Raw genomic sequence first — 21,931 nt, 5'->3', positions numbered from 1 at the left:
TATATATATATATCTATATAATATATATATATATATTTTATATTTTTGCTAATTTGCTAATTGTATTAATATATTAATTGTATATATGCATGTATATACGTATACGTGTGCGTTTGTATGCATGGATGTACTTATATATACTGTAATTGAGTGTCTGTATTTGTTGTTACGGTTTAGTTCCGCGGATTCGATTTTAAGGTTAGTACATTCATGTTCATGGAAGTTTAAATTGAAAAATGATGAGACTATTGAACAAATCTGGTTTAAACAGGCCATCAAGCTTTATATTTGAACTAAGAATAGAAAAAAAATTAGGTCATGAATTGTTTACTGCTACAAAAACGCGCAATTCATTTGAGGATTATCCTTGTCAGAACCTGAACTCGTGCCGAGTTGAAGTATGCATACGCCAGTCCATTGTGTTGCTCAACAAATGTGCTGAATTGTGATATGTAAGCGATGACGATGTGTGAGGACTTGACATGTAATCCCTCCCCTCGTTACTCTTACCACCGATACACAAAACTTGGAAAAAAGGATTTAAGAAAATAAAATAGAAAAAATGATTTAAGAAAATGAAATAGAAAAAAGGATTTAAGAAAATAAAATAGAATATATAAATATGTTCCTTTTCGGTATATGTATATATACATATATATACATATACATTTATATATATGAAAGAGAGAGAGAGAGAGAGAGAGAGAGAGAAATGCATAATACCCCAGATATATTGTTCGTACGCTCTACTGTAAAAGAATAAATTCAGTTAAATGGAAAAGGAGGAAGATTGTAAAATGTGTGTAATTATGTATGTAGGTGAATCCACGAAATATCGACCTCGCTCCGCATAAAAAAAAAAAAAAAGTTCCATTTTATTAAATGGCGTTTGTAAGCAGAGGTGATAAGGTTCATTGAAGAATACCATTTAATAATCATTTTTAAATATTTTTTTTTCCCGAGTAAGATATCTTTTTTTTTTTATTTATTTATTTTAATCCGAGTAAGATAAAATATGTTTCATCGGCAAATAGAAACCAGCTCTGTAAACTAAATAACGTTTTGTTTTTCTGGATTTTTTTGTATGTGATATTTTTCAGTATCTGAGGAAAAAACTTTTCCACACAATATACAGTACAAAATACTCTTCTTTCATGCCAGTCTTTACCGTCGGTAAAGCATTTACGCTTGAAGTCCTTCACAATTTTTCTTTAACATAAAGCTGTTGTGCACACAAAAGAAAAAAAAATCCACAGCGAGTATTCGAGTATCTCGAAATATTCAAAATTATTTTAATGCGGACAGGAAATATATTATCTTTCCGTTTTCTAAAGCCGGATGCATTAGGCGATATACTGAAATTCCATTACTCGATCCGAAATTAAGACGGAAATGCTGTGTCATATAGCAAACCAGGTATGTACTTTATATCATTTCTTTTTTTCACCAGAATACTTGAAAGATGCGAATCGATAATAATATATTCACCAAGAACTATTGGAAAATCGTGTGTTCGTTGAAAGTTTCGTCATCGTGTTTCCATTTCCCCGTCATCGATAATTATTTGGAATAAACAGAAATAACGTGACCAACAAAAAGACTTCTCAAAAAAGGGGACAGTAACGTACTTATCAGTTATAGACGGTCAACTATACTCTGTTTTTTTTCATCTGCCCATCCGCCTGTGGTGTTTTTGTATGGTAACACTGCGTCCCGGGCTTTAGATAGTTACATTTAGCTTACATTCAATGATTATAATAATATCCTATTTCGAATATTAACGGTGTAATTCGCATACAGTAAATTATTAAAACATTTTTCAGTTGCAAATATACACCCAGATATCCTTTTATTTACCTAAAACTTACACAGCTTAACTGTCTAAAGCCCGGGACGCAGTGTTACCATACAAAAACACCACAGGCGGATGGACAGATGGAAAAAAAACAGAGTATAGTATTGCCGAGCGAGGGCAGATGTTTTATGTGCATTTGTTTTTCGGAAGTGAATAATTAAAGACAATTTTTCAAATGCCTTTGTAAAAAGTAATAAGAGATTTTTTAAAGTATTCTAATAAATTCTTTTACGTGTGCATACAGGTGGGATGTAACTGTGTGTATCCCTCAGTTGCAAGACATCGATGGAAAATCAAATAGATATTGGCACATTGTAGCGTAAACTATTTACCTGACAACTAAACACGAACCAGTATTGGTTGTAATGTGACAATCACATAAGAAGTTAACTGTTTGAGCTGAAGCGGCGCATTAAGAAGAAGTCAAGGAAAATAAAAGAATATTCGGTGAGCATTTTCCTTTCTCGTTGCCAAACCGGAAGGCAATTTGATTCTGTCAGGTAGTATACCAGTGCTAACTGCCATCTCCAGGTGAAAGTCCAAAGGACGGTTGCAACATTCGTGGGAAAGAGAATAATGCTTACCTCACTATTTTTTCGCTTTTTATTTATGGAGAATATATCTTGTGAACTGACGTCGACCTTCAATTTGTAAAAACTTCGACCTTAAATTTGTAAAAAGTATAAACGATACAATTTTTAGTACATGTTATTTATACGGTAATATACCGAAGATGAAATAAGGACTACAAAGAAAATGTTCATGTGCCGATATTTCTGACATATGTGCTCCACAAGTGTGTCCTCATGAATTAGCAGTTTGTTTTCTGTTTTGTCAACTGTTTTAAATATTACTATATGCCGAGAGATTCCTAGTAATATGGTAGATTAGTAAATGTTAGTTAATATTCTTTGGCGTATTTGCTGTATCTTTTTTTTTTTCCTAAATATACAAGGGTTTATTCTGCTTAATGTTCCTAAAAATCTGATAACGGATTTTTGTCCTCTGCATATGTTGGAACAAAGTGCAAAGGTCGTTAACACCTATTATGCTGATTTTCTTTTGTGTAATTATATAGCCCGAATTTATAATTACCGTAAATTATGTAATTAGTTTTCTTAGCGGCAACTGACAGTTTGCTTTATTTAGCGACAAATAATTGCCTTGAATGATAAAGCGCAATATATATATATATATATACTTTTTAGTTACATTGATTCATTAGCATAGCAGATTCTCAGCGTGAGTGTTGGGTTGGAACAAGAGTCAGGTGTGAGGAAAATAGAATTTAGGCTCATTAACTGATGATGCTACATAAGGAATGTGTTGGTGCACCCATTATTCCAGCGGAATATCGAGGGATTTTAAAATAATACATGGTTGTACTATGAGATTTTCAATGGTAATATGATGCATTTTGGTACAGTAGATTTTGAGAGGTTGCAGAGAAAATACTACATTAATGCATAGGAAATTTGAGTAGTCGGCAACCAAGGCCGAAGTGTACAAGTTCTAAACCTTCCTTACCAGACCATGTTGGTCATAATCATAGCAACAATAAAGTAACTGGATATGGCAATAGTAACAGTAGAAAGAATGCAAGGTTTTGAAATATCGACTTCTTGCATTAATATTTCTGGCAGTCTTTTACGGAATCGAAAGTTCATGGGTTGATGGCATTTGTGCCGCATGTGAGAATTAAATGTCTTGCTCTGGAACTGTTTTATGACTTGAATGTAAACCTATGGAGATGGGGACGTGGAATAGATGTAGAGATTCGATAATATAAATATTCTGAAACATGCATTTTGGATAGTGCCCGTCATGGCAGCATTTTCTTGCCTACGTACTAATGAAGTTTCTGTCGTTGGAAAAGTAAATGAAGTATGTCTCAAGGGTTAAGTTATTTTGTGGAAGTTAGAGGCTGGCTTTGCCAAGTAAAAAGGGGCTACGAGCTATGTATGCTCGCATAAATAGGAATGTTCACTGGACAAATCATTTGTTATAGAAGAGTTTTATTGTTGGAAGGAATTGGGCCTAACTATATGTGGTTTTGGTGGGGTTAAGCAACAGTAAAAAAAAAGTCAGTATTAATTATGGTGACCATATTTATTAATAGCTCTCATCATACCAGACAAAAGTCAGAATAAAACGTAAATAGAATTTTTTATAACTTAAACATTTGTGTAACATTTTGAGCAATATAAATCATTTACCAAGTGACATACATAAACTGAAGTACTTTTTGTTATTATATCCTTTTTTGAAACTATTACATTTAAATAATGATACCGAATCGTATTAGTCACACAATAGTTGAAGATAAATTCATTTTGTTACCGTGTTTGTTTTGGAGGAACTTCACACAAGTCATTAGCATGGATACTGTTGAGTAGGGGGGAGGCTGTAGTACGTTAAGATCTAACTATTGTGAAAATACATCACATTTGTCAACGACGTGGTAACAATTACGCACTTCGACATGCAACGAATTCCCGCATCGCTTTTAGACCTTTTTCTTGTATGTTTAGATTCAATTTAAAGTTAGATGTGTTTAGATCATTTATTTTTTTACTTTTTCTCTTCTTATCGTTTATGCTTTGTGATTCTGTAAGCTGATATGTTCCAAAAAATTATGCCTAGAATAACGTTACCTTTGAATAGTAATTTAGATTATATAGGATACCTAAGTGCAATCACTGTCCCCCTCTTACTTACTGTCAGATTTAATTACGGGCTTCTATAGCGCTAGAACCCTTGCCACCACAAGGCTGGCTTATTGTAAAACGTACGAACCAAGTGTCAGATCATAAAAGAATGTCGTGCAAAATGGTTTTTTTTTATATGATTATGTGACGGTATAGGCAACTCAAAACGTTATAATTAATAAACCTTACACGCATTGACTGTCCCCATATTCAAATTCCAATAAAGTACTTATGGTTTAGACATTGCTAAGAGTCGAGAACCGTTTGATACGAATTATGCAATGCACATTAGATAATTCTTTTGGGTCCTACTCAGACAGTCTAGTCGTGTATTGTATTGAGTGAGTTTGTTCATTGGAAATTTACAAGAATTCTAGCTTATTACTTTTTTTTCTTTATCTCGTCATATTAAATTGGATGAATACGGCATTTCCAGTGAATATCAAGAGGAGCTTTTCCCAGATCAAAGTCGTAGGATGTCAGTTTCAAAAGAGTAAAAATCGCAGTGGACGTCAGAAATATCCAGGGTGATTTTACATGTAACATGATAAAATGAAGACTGTCGGCTCAGTAAGAGCATCCAGTGTGCTAAAGTTGCAGTGATAGTCAACTGTTTGAGGTAGGCTTCATGTGTGTTTTTGTGAAGTTATATGCCTATGACTTACTGAATCTCAAAGACATTATGATGTAAAGCACATATAAAGTATTTATACGGTTCTTTATTCTGTTTTTTGGGCTTAAATGGGATTTTTTGCAAATAAACGAGCCTTGTTTGTCACATTGATGCTAAGAAACTACCTCGGTATGCTTCTCTAATTTTATTAGTCATTTGGTTTGCCGTGAAAAAAAAAGTAATTTTGATTGTAAAAGAACGCAATAAGCCCTATAAGGTAGAGTAAACCATAAAGTGCTGTCACCAACAGCAGGATTTTGAACTTTCAGATGTAAGTTTCCAACACAAAATGTCATTAATTCAGTTCCCTAACAAATCACAGTATTGATGTTGAGTACATTTCTCTTCATAACTCATGGAAAGAAATGATTTGATTTTATCTATTTATTGGACATTATCTGAAAATGACGCTTGATAAAAATAAAATTAGAAAGATGCGACATAATTGCTGAATCGTCAGTGGGCATTAAAGATTATGAAATGAATTATGCACCCATTCAAAACTACATTTCCAGGAATTTTACTCTCTCTCTCTCTCTCTCTCTCTCTCTCTCTCTCTCTCTCTCTCTCTCTCTCTCTCTCTCTCTCGCCTCGAAAGTAAAATTCTTGTGCCAGGATCCTTTAGGGAGCAAAATTTGATATTAATACGTCATTTACAATTATTCTCCAGTAATTCTGGCAACCGGGCGATTAATATCATTGTTTGAATAATTAAATCTCATTATGCATACGTTTTGTAGATAATTAATACACGGTAATTGCAAATTTGATCACTGATAAGTATAATTAGTGGAGCGTTTTAAAGTATGGCGTCGCATCACTGAGAGAAAAGAGAGCAAATAAAAAGGAGTCGAAAAAAATAAATACCTGCCTCCAGCACAAGGCACATAATCATATCCAGTTTGATTCAAAACCAACGTCAAGTGTCCTATTCTTTCTGCCCTTTTCAATTAGTCGCTCCCAGATCATCCGTTTCATTCTCTTTCTGTTGTCATATTTAAAAGTTAAGTGGCAGATCGATTTTCTCCGTCACTCATTAGTGCCTTGGAGAACTGATCAGTTTTCGGATAAGAATCGAAACATTCTTCAGTTGGCATTCTTTTGGTAGTTCTTCAAAATTTCCCTCGGGTCAGCCTGCCTTTCCTTTCCCTGTATTTCGTGCCAAATGGTTTAAAGCAAGTAAAATTACATTTTTGCAGTAGACTGAAAGAAGCACGACTTCCGTGACGAGTGAGGAATAGGATGAGGATAATAACTGAGGGAGAGATCGATATGCTTAATATTCCTGCAAGCGCGAGGTCTTGTTGGAAGCATCTCTTTGCAAATGAAATTTCGCGTCGTAATGGTGTATCCGTTTCAGTTTTGAAGATAGGTTAAGTATTTGCTTTCAAGTTCTGAGAAAAATAATCTTTTGATAATCAGTTCACGAGGTTATAAGCTTTATGTCTTGGAAGAAAAGTAACTTTACTATATATGAGTCTCTCTCTCTCTCTCTCTCTCTCTCTCTCTCTCTCTCTTCTCTCTCTCTCTACTCTCTCTCTCTCTCTCTCTCTCTTCTCTCTCTCTCGCTCTCTCTCTCTCTCCTCCTCTCCTCCTCTCTCTCTCTCTCTCTCTCTCAGACCTCCTAGGCCAGCTCACTAACTGATTAGTGCATGCCTCTGTTGACCTAGGCAGTGAGTTAGGTACCTAGTTTTTAGTTGACCATTGTGGCTCCCAGTTAATGGAGAGAGAGAGAAAAAGAGAGAGAAAGAGAGAGAGAGAGAGAGAGCGTCCAGATATGAGTACTCATAGTTCTTCAAATTTATACCTTTTAAAATTGAGAGCCTCTACGAGGTAAACCTCAACCTGCCGCTGAATGTAATTGCTACTGGAAAGGGATATAATTAAAAGAAACATTTCCCTGTACTCTAAATGTTTGAGTCAAACGTTAGACATACATGTCAGGTGAAAAGCATCAGGAGAAAATGTCCAAAAGTTCATCTTGATTCTTGAAAGTCCTCTTGTATTGACTTCCCATTTACATTTTATTTGTGGGGAAAATAATATTAATGTTCATCCAGTCTCGGGTTATTTTCTCTAATCCTTTTTGCACGTCTGAAAATATCAATGGAGAAGATCTTTACTTAACGCATATACCATTTAATAGCATCGAAACAATATAAAGCCTACAAATCTTTCCTCTCTCCAGTAAATCTCCAATACTCCTTTTGCAATAAATCAATACAAGGCGAATGAGCACCTGGCTAGTGGGAGGTGCGTAAGGCGGGATGGGCAAATAGAAAGCGGGTATTAAACCTTCCCCGTAAAATATAGCTCATTGTTATTTTGGACAATAGCAGCATTACTGGCCAATGGATTTTCGTTTTGGGAAGATACTGAGGTGGAGTTGAAGAGGAAGTAAGAGTCAGAGGGACATGGGCATCTCTAGGCTTTGATTAATTGCCTGTTGCTTGCAGCAGTTACCGGAGCAATCCCATCCACCGCTTGGCTTTCTCAGTCTGTCCCGTGGAAGCCACGTATCAGTTTCAGTTGTTCATTTCGCTTTGGGCAAAAGATTCCTTTACTTTTTCGGGATGGGGTTTGGGCTGCGCTCTTGTGTGTAAAGCATTTGACGGAATGGTGTGGTTAGAAGAAGAAGAGATATTGTATATCCTTATTGTTTCTTTACCATAAAATAGTTTTTCCTTGTGTTATGCGAGAGCTGTTAGATGTAGACGGGGTTAGCTGCTAGATGTAGACGGGATTAGTGTGTATTGTATGTAGTCTTATTTAGTCTCTGGTCGTAATATTGGTGTGGGGTTTGGATCCAAAGAAATTCATCTCGCCAACAACTAGGTGTCACCTCTTCTTTAGCTCTTCGCCATCGCCGCAGAGCGTCATCGATCTCTTTCTTTTGCTCTACTATTCTGGTCACTCTTTCGCTGAAATGGGTCCCCGCATATTCCCAGGGAGATCTTGCAACAACTACCAATTCTCGATTTTCTGTACTTTTGATGTAAGTATCATCAATCTCCATACTGATCGCGTTGTTGGTTGCTTCTTTCTGTTTGTATCCACATCTGATCTCCCTGAAACCAGTAATGCCTTTCACAAAGTAGTTACTTTACTGCCTTCCACACCATGGTCATTCTTGATTTATATTATTACCGCATGTCTGATAAAAGATTGAAACAATCATAAAAGACTTAATATACTCATGGTGTGAACATCTGAAATGAAAGGACAGACTGGATTGTTTTGTAGTACTGGTACCTGTAAGGTATCCTGGGCAAGGGTATACAACCTGTAAGCTAGGGCGCAGCTCCAGTGCCCTGTGGAAGACTAAATAGTCAAAGAATAAGAAACCTTCCATCTCAAACAGACAGTTTTGGACGCATTATGCATGTGGAAAAAGATACCAAACCTTCCCGGCAGAAGCCATAGCAGCCCCATTCTTTAGCTGCACTGCTTAATCTTGCAACTTGGGAGGGGTTTCATTGAAAGAAGAGCTGGATAGCCCATGGTGACGACTGGTCTTCATGGAGCTCTGTTGGTTGTATGTGGCTAAGCGCCTCGGTGTGGTGGTCGGTAGTTCGGGAGAGGGACAATGTTATTTATTCGATCTTGCTGAGCATCAATGTCTGGCATCACGTTTGTAGCAACTACGCCAAGTATTTGAGTTAGTATAATTATATATATATATATATATACTATAATATATATACATATGTATATCATATATACACGTGTGGTTATGTATACATACACAGGTACACACAAACACACACACCCATATATATATATATATATATATATATATATATATATAAAGATATATATATATGTATATATATATATGTATATATATATAATATAATAGTGTTTAAAATAATGTTTAATTGGAGATGCTTCATGATTTGAAGTTACGCAGAATATGCATAATATTTCTGAAAAATTTAATATATCTCTTCTGAATACTGAGAAACTTCATAAGCAATAGTTGAGAGAGAGATAGTCTAGGTGTAGACAGGAACGCAAACAGTCAAAGTTCACGTAACACAGCGAAGACAAACAGTAACTACGACCGAATATAGCGCGATGGGGAGGAGTGAGGACGACTAGTCTTTAACGGATAAGATAGGGATAATAATAGTCATATTCTGTATATAGAGGAAAACGTATCTCCACTGCTATTATTAACAAGTTGGGTGAAAAAACTAATAATCTTATGGGAATTCGTGATATGAACATCATTTCTGCTTAAAGTCATTGCTTGTGGTAAGGGTGTAAGAACACTACCCCCGTAGGTCCTGCGTGTCGTAAAAGGCGACTAAAAGGACAGCCGCTGCCTTGCAGTCTTATTTTTTAGTAAAAGGCTAGGCCCACTGCCAATAACTAAGGAAACTGCTGCCTTGCGGTCTTACTTTTTAGTAAAAAGGCTAGGCCCACTGCCAATAACTAAGGAAACTGCTGCCTTGCGGTCTTACTTTTTAGTAAAAGGCTAGGCCCACTGCCAATAACTAAGGAAACTGCTGCCTTGCGGTCTTACTTTTTAGTAAAAGGCTAGGCCCACTGCCAATAACTGTGGTTGATGGCAGTAAGGGCATGCGGTCGTAAAAAATCCCTTTGTCAAGCAATAAACTATGCCTGATGATGCCTTTGACGGAAGGCAGTGGAGAAGGCGTATCAGGCGACCGACCCCTTAATATAGGGATAACGTAGGGAAAGAATATATATATATATATATATATATATATATATATATATATATATATATATAGATATATATATATATTATATATAATATATATATATATATATATATACTATATATATACACATACATGTAAAGTTATAAAAGAAATTAAATCATAAACCACTCAACCATCACAAAATGATGGATGAGTGGTTTTTAAATAAAATGAGAATAGTTGTTGCCAACTGTTCTCGCCTGATTATGGAATTACATCCTCGAAAGGTAAACGCGTGTCTACTGAAGACTTTCTAGTGGAAAAACATTTCCTTCATACCTGAATAATCAAGCTGTGTAATCGTCTACTTAGAGTGTCATTATAGGAAAACCAACACTTAATCTTTTGCATAATAAGCGGTGCTTGCGTCATTGCCAGGTAAAAATTTTAAAAACCAAATAAAAAAGCCTGAAGAAAATAAGGTTCATTGAGAGTTACTTACAAAAACGTAAGAAAATTGGACGTTATTACTCGATTTACTTTTAATTGAAAACTACACCCCCTTAAGGGGGTTTGTGCTGTCAGTGCACCTCACGCGGTGCATTGCTGGCATTACCTGAAGTTCTTTACAGCGTCCCCTCAGCCCCAAGCTGTAACCCCATTCATTTTTTTTCTTTTTTTTTTTTGGTGTGCATCTGTTTATATTCTCTTCCTTCCATCTTACTCTCCATCCTCTCCTAACAATTGTTTCATAATGCAACTGCGAGGCTTTCCTCCTGTTACATCTTTGAAGCCTTTTCATTCTCAGTTTCCCTTTCATTGCTGAATGACCTCATAAGTCCTTTATCCTAAATTTTATATTCCATTCCAAAACACTACATTACACTGGTGTAGTACTTTCGTACGAGACCTGTTGACTGAACTGTAAGTAAAAATAATCCTTGTACCATTTCAGCCGAAATATGTTTTGGAAAAGAAAAATGCGATTTATGAAATTTAGTCATTTAAAGTAAATGAATATTCCTATTTCTCATTAACAGTAAACAATGTTGATGAGAAAATAGTGTAAGAAATAGTCACTAAAACTTACTGATTATCACAATATTTACTTGGTGTAGCCTTAATTGACAGAAAAGGTTTTCAGCTCAGTAAGTGAAGTTTTTTGTTGCCCTCTGTATTAGTAATGTAAAACAATAAAGAATGTTATTTACTCAGTACTAAGCGTTTCCTGAATAGTCTGCTTTAGCGGTGCTAGAATTTAAACGTCTTGTCAGCAGGAAGACGAAGAGAGAGAGAGAGAGAGAGAGAGAGAGAGAGAGAGAGAGAGAGAGAGAGAGAATTAGGTTGCATGCTTTTTGCAAGCGGCGGCAAGGATTGTATAACAGTTTCTTTATATATTACTCTTGTCTTGCATCATCTTTTATAAATATAAATATATATAAAACATATTAAAGCGAAACTTTAGATAGGTAGAATTATTATTCTTATTTCCTTCGATTCTGAGCCACTTCCGCAGCGTTTGGAAGCACGTCATGTCTTTCAGACAGAAAGATGTACTATGTTATGCACTAAGTTCCCTGTATCTACAGAGGCGATGATATTAATGCCATCCGCTTCAGGACTTTTGTACTGCCGTAATTGGATTATTGTTCTCATTTTTGGATGATGGTTCCCCTTTTCCCAGCAAAGGTGATGGTGATTTACATCATCGTCGGAACTCCATAAACTATTCCAACTGAAAACTTCCACTGTTGCCTTTAGTGCTGTGCTGCTCGCTTTGAGGTGCCAGATATCTCGCTGCTAAATGCGTGATGGCGATGCGTTATGGGATCCTTAATAACGGCTGTAACGTTATTTTAATGTCTCGGTATTTATCTGTGTGTTAGTGTATCCCAGTTCATGTATATATTTTTTTTACTTGTTCACATTTTCAAACTCAATTCAGTGGAAACTCCCTTTGGAAGTTCATGATCTTTAGGGGTAATTTCTTGTCATTTTTTCAGCTTTATTATTAATAACAACAACTCCAAGATCTTTCTTTCCCATGTTTCCCGAAATTTCTATTTCCTTAACCTGTACCTTCCATCCTTTGCCCGCTTACCTACCTTATTATTCAGCATCGATCACTTTTTCCTCCCAGGAGGGCCCTACTTGATAAGAAACTGATCGTGTTTCCGTCCCATTATTGATGGATCTGTTATGGTGTGTGAGTGTTTGAGGCTGCAGGATGGGGTGTCGGGGGGAGGGTCTGAGAGAGCGGATTCTATTGTCCCGGAGATGACCCGTAATGGATTATAGAGCACTGCATACTACCAACAAAGCGTCAAGTGTAACAGATTCCCATGGAAAAAAATATCCATCTCTCTCTCTCTCTCTCTCTCTCTCTCTCTCTCTCTCTCTCTCTCTCTCTCTCTTTCTTTCTTTCAGGTATTTCCTAAAAGATACAGGAATTAAAATATTTCCTAGAGAAGCCTTCTCTCCTTTCGGTATCTTTCATAGTAGCTGTATGAGTGTTTGAAAGTTCTTTTTTAAACTACAATTACTTTTTTCCCTTGTACAGTCATTTGAAATGAAATGCAAGGCACAAGCATCTAGGATCTTCACTTATTATTTTTGCAAGATACCATAAATAGGGATTTTAGGTTATTCACACTTGTGTGGAGTGCAAATGTAAGAAAGATGCGCTTTCATTTTCAGTTAAGTTTCTGTTTGACATTTTATTTCAGATGAACACATATCTACACATGGGCCCCAGACACGTGCAGGTACATGCATACATACATACATACATCATACATACATACATACTACATATATGTATAATATATATAATATATATATATATAATATATATATATATATATATATATATATATATGCATATGTTTGTGTGCGTGTTTGTGTGTGTATTAACTGAAATGCTTTTCAAAGTTATTGAGTAATGACGAATTATGGGCAATAGAGTAGATTGATGGCAGATCCCGCGCGAACTCCCAGGCAAGGCAGTTCAACAAGTTCTAATTTTGCTATTTATACCACAAGAGCATTGGCATCGCAATAATAACTTTTACCATTGTCGCAATATAATTGAATACTATATCACTTTTACGCACGATAGGTAAGAGACATATTTATTTTTGGTCATTGGACAGTATCAAACCTATGACACCTTAGTGATCCTGGATTCTGTACAGAGAAATAGTATCTTTTATCGAACTAGAAATTGAATTTTCAAGCTAATTGATTTTTATTTCATTCATTACTTCCGCTCTTTCTGCCAACTGCATAGTATCATTTCAAATGAACTCTCTCTCATATGTCAATATATATTTCGCCGTTTTGGATGTGTACTTTATAGATCTTTCAATCCAGTTCTCAGTGTATGGAAAGCATATTTCACCGTTTATCTATTCTGCCACCAAGATACTTATGATGCGCCGTTTTACAAGAGAATAAATGATTTCATTCCTACCAATCATAACGAAATGAAAAATGTTTTGTATGACCTCTGTTTGATACGACTTGGTCACTTGTTGAGTGTAGTTCTGTGAGCTTGTGAAAAGGACTTTGCTGGGCCTCATGTAATTCTACACAAAAGCTGAAAAATTTGACCGGAATATGACTTGAGTTTATGATGTCATGCGAGTAACTCTTCAAATTCTCAGAGAAAGATTCCAAGTCAAATTGAATCAGGAACTTCAGGCTAAGAAGTACATACTTTGTGATGGTTACAGGGTATTGTCTGCTTCCTTACTTCTCCCAAAAGCACAGCCCTCAGTATCTTAAAATCGCAAAAACTTCAAAAAAGGACAAAAGGCTCTCGAAGTATAACATTTTACTTACTGTGCATTTTAGGACCATGTCTAATTGATTTTCGTCGATAAAATCTCACGAAAACATCGGATATGGATCGTATTTTGGAAATAGCTATTTGAAGTCACATCCTAATTGGCAAAAATATACAGTGATGTCTAATTTTGATAATTAAGGCACTTATCAGAGTAAATCAAAGAAATTAAAAGGGAAACTTAGCTAAATCTAGCAGGCTCGTACATAGAGCCTAGTATAACGTCATTACTAAAGACCCTCCCACTCGTTACTAGATACCCCGCCCATATACTTTATGAATGAAGACTCAGATGTTGGTAGTAGTGGTAACAGTAGTATATGGAATTATTTTATTGTTTCACACATTCAAACTCCCAAGTAGAGTTCAATCAAGGAATGGGCATTAAATGAGAATATTAATTTTGTAATACAGTAACATGGCGCAGTCCAAGTTTCTGTTGATTTGAAATATGCACCAAGTCTTAAACAGTCTGTGAAAACCAGTGTATCCCTGCAGTTTCAAGGATAAGTGAAGTATCGTTCTGATACCCGCGAAATTTGCCAAACGGTGCTAGGGTCTATGTGGATAAAAACCAGTATTTAGCCAATGAATAAAAATGCATTATTTAACATACTTTGTTTTTGCTGTGCACACGGCCACATAGTGTTGATAATGATATTTAATTATTAATCATAAGGATAATAATTACATTATTATTCATTACTGTTATTGTCATTACTCTTGTTAATAATATATAATCATCATCATTATTGCTATTATTCATACTTCGACATCAGGAAAGAGGGTGATAGAACATATATAAATACATATGTCATATACATACACATATATAGACAGATATGGTACATATATAAAAAGCATATACACATACTACATAAATAAAATTTATAATATATATATATATATATATATATATATATATGTGTGTGTGTGTGTGTGTGGTGTGTGTGTGTGTGTGTGTGTAAGGAAGTCAGTAGAATAGGCAAGTTATGAAAAATGGTCGTTGCAGCTAATCAGTGAGATAGTTTATTAGTCAAGCAAATTCGGCCATTGTTTATTCTTGGTCTGAAAAGTTAGAAATACCTTGATATAAACAAAATGTTTGTATATATCTCTTTTTCATACTCGTCATTCTAGTATAATCCCTATAAAGGTCACCTTTGTCCTCTTGTCTGAATAGTTTGGTGTGTGTGCATCGTTTTATTAACCACTTACCCGTTAATAATTAGCATATGACGCATAGGATTCTTTCTTTGTTGCATACTGCAAACAGCACGCAACACGAAAGTAGTCTTGAAGCCTTAAGAACAATTTGATGGGCTTGTCACAGATGAAGCAGCAGTCACGTACACCCTAAATTTGACCAGTGACGATCGGCTGCCCTTGCCCTGTTGTCGGCGGTGTTTACTATTATGTCAGGTTACCAGGTACATTTGGGCAAAATATCTTACCAACCACCTCTAAATGATCGTATTTTCGTTTCAATATGATTGCATTTCACCAATTCCAAAAGTCTTGTATAGCTGATAGTCAAAAGGTAAATAGAAATAGTGTTATAACTGCTATGTATCCCCAAAGTCAACATAAAACTGTAAAATGAAAATAGTGATATTGCCATGTGTAAATTTACCAAATTTTTATTCATTACTGTGGTATCACCAATGGAAACCGCAATATTATCGTCATTCTCAACAGTGATTTTCCTAGGCTTCCCTTTAATACTTTTTCTAAAAGAGTGTTAAATATTTGTGACTGACACTACTGGGAATCCTGCTATTACGTCTGAACTAGCCTCTCTCTGAGTGCCTACTAAATTTAGCTAAGTTTCCCCTTACATTTCTTTGATTTACTCTGATGTGCCTTAACTATCCACATTAGACATTACTGCATATTTTTCCCAATTAGGCCGTGGTTTCAAATAGCTATTTCCAAAATACTTTGGTAAGATTTTATCAACGAAAATCGATTAGACACAGCCCTGAAATGCACAGTAGATGTATTTACATGGTCAAACGCGTGTGCGTTGTTTGTTCTCTCCAATGAATCTATATAAAACTGAACAATTTTTCTTGAGTGTGTGTGTGTTGTGTGTGCTGAATGTTTTATATACAAATGTTCTAAAATCGTTATTTTTTAGAATTCTTTTAAGAAGAGGTATGAAATCTGGCATCGGCCTTTTCATTTGGTAAAGAATATCTCAATATGAAATTTAAGGTTTCAAACAAGTCAGGCGTATTGTGTTTCAGTAGCCTCTCCAAATGTCAAATTGGTTGGGCTCCTTAGTGTATATTGCTATCTAGATAATATATATTTCATCTTTTAAGTGACATTAACGTTATAGCAAGTGTATGCAGTACTCACTCACTACTCTCTGGACCTAATCGTATTGTTAGTAGTACCTTACAGGTTTAGCAGCCTTCAGATTTAAATGGCCTGGGTCCAATTTTTCTCGTTTACGTTTATTGTTAATTGCTAATGGATGAGTACCCTGCATTATATAACAACCATCCTATAGTCGCATTTTTCATTTCTTTTATATATTGTATTTTCTTATGTTTTAAAAGCTGATGCTTATAGAAGAGCAGTTCAACACCGGTATATGGTATTTCCCCATGTAATGTTCTGACTGTAGTGTTGTTCAAATGCAATTGATAACTTCATTATGATTTTCTAGAGTCTATACCAATATCCGTAATAAAAACATTAATAATCGTTCATGAAGTCTATGCTTAATAATAATAATAATAAAAAACAGTCGTTCATCCCACATGAAGAGGTATTGATCTCCTATAGTGAAGTGTGAACAGATAAGTGAAACATAAGTCGTATAAGATGCATTTGTAGAAATGGATTAACACATATTTCTGTACAGTCTGAACGTGTGGTTGTGTAGGAGTAATGTACTACTACTATTGTTATTAGCAACACTGTAGTCGTTCTCTCTACTTCCGTTTCCGTAGGTCTCAGTTACTGTCACAGTTTGATATATTAGTTTTGTTACCTTGAGAAGCCAGACCAACGATATTTGTTAGTTTCAAAATTCATTTGTAGCTACAGCTTGTTCATTTCTGTCTAAAAGTTTAGGGCAAAATGTGAATAGAAATGCAAGCATAAGTAAAACAAATGCATGTTCCTAGCCATTAATGCACGCGTATTTTGGAATTATCTGACAGTAATTACTTAGAAAACATTAGTTTCCGATGTATATGTGTTGTGAACAACAAAAAAAGATGATAATTACGGTATTAAAATCGAAATGACGGAGCAATATGCTGTAATTACCATTACAAAACATCCAAATGGAGACATTAAAGTGGACACAATAAGTCACTTTGAAACCCTGAGCAACAGATGTAAAAACGAATATTCACGATTACGACGAAAGAACAATAGGTTTTTAGGAAACATTTCTAACATGAAGCGAAAATAATTTAAAAACAACAATCTCAGTGGAGAACGTAGGTTTAATTGAAATTGCGTGACTGTTTATGTATGCTTATTCCTAGTATGTTTTTGAGATGTATAATAATGAAACCATATACATGTGTCAGCAAACATGAATGACAACCTTTAATATTTATTCCTTCTCTTATGCAGTCATTATTCACTGTCAATTAGTTGCGGCAAAATAGGAGAATAAACACCAAATTTACATTAAGAAAAGTCCTCATTCATATAGTCGATTTAACTGGTATACTTGGACGATGTTTCTGCGAAGTCCTTTATGGTTATATCTGCTATATTTCATATAGACCGTCATGATTGCCCTCAGATTGTCCTTAAATTGCGTGGCTGGTTGTTTAACTCCTTACATTGTTATTTTGTAATTACCATATGTAAGGTTCCACTCAATAAAAAGTGAGAAAAAATGATTAGATTTATGAAAGCCTCGGTGAAGAAATAACAAAGCAAAGGAACAATGTACATAGTTAAAGAATCGGCTGCCAACATCTTTCATGATGCAAAATGCATCAGAAGAAACTGACTTAAGGATTAAATTGTAAGTGATTATCAAAAATTATTTCAAATGAGTAATAGTGATGTACCTTCACTTATTGCTACTTCGCGATTATCTTATTAATTTTTGTGCTGTGATCGGTTCAAGAAAAACTTGCTTTTGACTATGTCACACAATTTCAAATCTTCCTTTTCGTTTATTTATTCTCCAAAACTTATTTTCTGTAAAAATAGTTACATGTAACGGGATACGCTTGATTTACTACCAATCATGACGCTGTTTCATTTAGAACGTTGAGTTTTATCTTTTTTCAATATATTTGGACGGTTTATATCGCTGGGCGGCTGGGTCTCTATTTATTCTGCAATTTATTCTGCAATTATCAGTGATTTTCACAGGTCGCTTAATAGTTCTCTCTCTCTCTCTCTCTCTCTCTCTCTCTCTCTCTCTCTCTCTCTCTCTCTCTCTCTCTCTCTCTCTCTCTCTCTCTAACGTTACAGACACTCATTGCAATGAATTGTTTTTGCTCGCCAGCATGTCTAGTCATGCTTTCACACTTAAACAGTCCTGTCTGTCGTTTTTGGCATAGTGACACCGTCCATTTTTCATTTCCATTACTTGACTGTTATTATCATCATAGAATTTTGCTAACATCTTTCTTGATGGTTCTTTCTGTGATTAATATACCTAGATATTAGTTAATTAAGGAACTTCAAGATCAGAATTCCATTGCGAACTAATTTTTGACATTTTTTTTTTTTTCATAAGACGTAGATATGTTTCACGATTCTGGTTGATATTCCCATTGAAACTCCATCTTTTCCTTTTTTTACTGTTGGAAAATATTCCCATTATTATTATTATTATTTTTTTTTTTTTTTTTTTTTTTTTTTTTTTTGCTCTATCACAGTCCTCCAATTCGACTGGGTGGTATTTATAGTGTGGGGTTCCGGGTTGCATCCTTCATCCTTAGGAGTCCATCACTCTCCTTACTATGTGTGCCGTTTCTAGGATCACACTCTTCTGCATGAGTCCTGGAGCTACTTCAGCCTCTAGTTTTTCTAGATTCCTTTTCAGGGATCTTGGGATCGTGCCTAGTGCTCCTATGATTATGGGTACGATTTCCACTGGCATATCCCATATCCTTCTCATTTCTATTTTCAGATCTTGATACTTATCCATTTTTTCCCTCTCTTTCTCTTCAACTCTGGTGTCCCATGGTATTGCGACATCAATGAGTGATACTTTTTTCTTGACTTTGTCAATCAACGTCACGTCTGGTCTGTTTGCACGTATCACTCTATCCGTCCTGATACCATAGTCCCAGAGGATCTTTGCCTGATCGTTTTCTATCACTCCCTCAGGTTGGTGCTCGTACCACTTATTACTGCAAGGTAGCTGATGTTTCTTGCACAGGCTCCAGTGGAGGGCTTTTGCCACTGAATCATGCCTCTTTTTGTACTGGTTCTGTGCAAGTGCCGGGCATTCGCTTGCTATGTGGTTTATGGTTTCATTTTTCGTATTGCACTTCCTACATATGGGAGAGATGTTATTTCCGTCTATCGTTCTTTGAACATATCTGGTTCTTAGGGCCTGATCTTGTGCTGCTGTTATCATTCCTTCAGTTTCCTTCTTTAGCTCTCCCCTCTGTAGCCATTGCCATGTGTCATCGCTGGCTAGTTCTTTAGTCTGTCTTATGTATTGTCCGTGCATTGGTTTGTTGTGCCAGTCCTCTGTTCTGTCTGTCATTCTCCTGTCTCTGTATATTTCTGGGTCTTCGTCTACTTTTATTAGTCCTTCTTCCCATGCACTCTTTAGCCACTCGTCTTCACTGGTTTTCAGATATTGCCCCAGCGCTCTGTTCTCGATGTTGACGCAGTCCTCTATACTTAGTAGTCCTCTCCCTCCTTCCTTTCGTGTTATGTATAGTCTGTCCGTATTTGCTCTTGGGTGTAGTGTTTTGTGTATTGTCATATGTTTCCTGGTTTTCTGATCTATGCTGCGGAGTTCTGCCTTCGTCCATTCCACTATTCCTGCGCTGTATCTGATTACTGGCACTGCCCATGTGTTTATGGCTTTTATCATATTTCCGGCGTTGAGTTTTGACTTGAGTATCGCCTTGAGTCTCTGCATATATTCTTTCCTGATCGTGTTCTTCATCTCTTGGTGTTTTATATCCCCTCCTTCCATTATTCCCAGGTATTTGTATCCTGTCTCATCTATGTGTTTGATATTATTATTATTATTATTATTATTATTATTTTATTATTATTATTATTATTATTATTATTATTATTATTATATATGGCCAATTATTATATGCATAAGTGAGAGATTTTTTTACGAGATTATGTGATGCACATATCACGAACACAAGCACAAAAGACGACGTAGTTACACAAACACTTTAGAACTGAGAAAATTATGATCGAATTTCAAAATGTTTGTTAGCTGTCAACTCCGTGCATCCCACGTGGTATCCCCAAAACTCTTATTGTATAAAATATTGAAGTCCCTTTTGTCAGTTCGGTCACTTCAAAGGTTATTGCAGTGAGATTATTGGGATTGCATGATAGCGTTATGTCTAAAATCACTATTGTGTGTGTCAAAGGCTCATTATTGGATCCAAAAGGTGATACAACTAAATTATTATAAAGTTAGTGATATGATGTAGTTTAAAATGAGATGAACTTGAACCGAGATGCATTATAAGTAGAATTAAGCCGAAGAAGCAAAGTAAATTATACCTGATGATTGGCGTTTGTCTCTTCCATAAGAGTTCATAGACATCCATCTACATTGCCAAAAAGTTCTTGTACTCATTTAGCCAGAAACATAAAGCCAAAGAATGAAGAATGACCAACAAGAAAGTGAAAGACTCAGTTCTTGGGAGTGTGGAATATCTTAGGTATCTGTGAAAATGATTGGGAAGAGAATTCTAGAGTTAGGTGGTAGAAATGCAACTGCCATTCGAACTTGGAAATCACAAACTAATTTTCAGGACGTAAATTTGGTGGTCAGGTGAGTGTTAAACGGTCGTGTGAAAGGGAGAGAGACTCAGTACTTCAACTCAACAGAACAATAGCTGAATTAGAACCTATTTGTAGAGACAGTGGGGGTGGCAGCTCAGCTTGCATTAGGGAGAAGTTTGCATAGGATTAATTAAAATTCTGACATTGATTCACTCCATTTGAATAAGTACTCGATAAAATCGTAATAAAGATCAGTGGATTTAAAAAAAAAATCATATTTAATTTGTGTAGCAGCGTTTTTAAAGAGACTAATTTGACATCTCAAGCTCATAAAATTAAAATATGCTGTACTATCTGCCATTTATGATGAATATCTTTGCGTGTAAAGAGACAAATAATTTAATTTTCCACGATGTTTCCATTTAGATGAAAACTTAATTTTTTTTTTATATAATCCAGTCAGAAACTTTGGTGTAAAATTCAGCCTACCGCCAGAGCAATCTGAACCCTTATTTTTGCCGTGTGGAATGTTCCTTTTTTTTCTAGAATACTGCTTTCTAGATGGGGTTATGTACTTTTGATTTCCTTTTCATTTCGATTACTATAATATTGTAGACTGTGACCGCTGACACTGATTAGAGTAGACTCGGAAACATCGATTTTAATTCAGTGATTATCAAGTCTACAATATATTTGTCATTCTCTTGAGGTAAGATTTGGTAATTCCTAATTTATTGTCCTCGTCTTTATTTATCTGGTGTTACGGCCTAATTTTTATATCAATAAATTCCTTTATATATGCAGCTACAGAAAATATACGAGATTTCGTACGGTTAACTTCAAGGTTTTTAATGCTGTAATTTATAGAGCACCTGACACACAGTAAAACGATGAAAGAGAAAAATAAAAGAGAAAACGTCTGGGCAGAGAAAAATATTAAGCTAAAAATCCAGTTAAGGAAAAAAAGTGAAAACAGTAAGGAAAAGAGAGCGATGTCTGTCGGAAAAGTTATAAATATAACGTCGTTTAACGCATCACTAATAATATATTTATTTATAATGGTCAAAGTTTCGGAGTAAAGGTTTTGTGGGGTCAGTCTTCTACAGAAGAGCTTAGAAAAGTCGTGAATGTCTCAGCCCTCATTCAAGAATGTACATGTGTGCGTATGTATCATTTATTTTTCTCAAGTATTCATATATTTCATGTTTTTCTTTTAATATTTTGCATAATTTCTTTCATTGGTTG

The 21,931-nt window shown here is 35.4% G+C and overlaps 1 protein-coding gene across 1 annotated transcript in view; it reads left to right on the top strand.

The window, feature by feature from the left end:
* LOC135217509 (lachesin-like) overlaps positions 1-21,931 on the top strand; it is a 473,181-nt gene that overhangs the window by 320,907 nt on the left and 130,343 nt on the right. The gene's annotated exons all lie outside the window — the stretch shown is intronic.

This window comes from Macrobrachium nipponense, chromosome 7 (assembly GCF_015104395.2).
Source record: "Macrobrachium nipponense isolate FS-2020 chromosome 7, ASM1510439v2, whole genome shotgun sequence".
Taxonomy (NCBI): domain Eukaryota; kingdom Metazoa; phylum Arthropoda; class Malacostraca; order Decapoda; family Palaemonidae; genus Macrobrachium; species Macrobrachium nipponense.
This window is presented reverse-complemented; position numbering and strand designations above follow the sequence as displayed.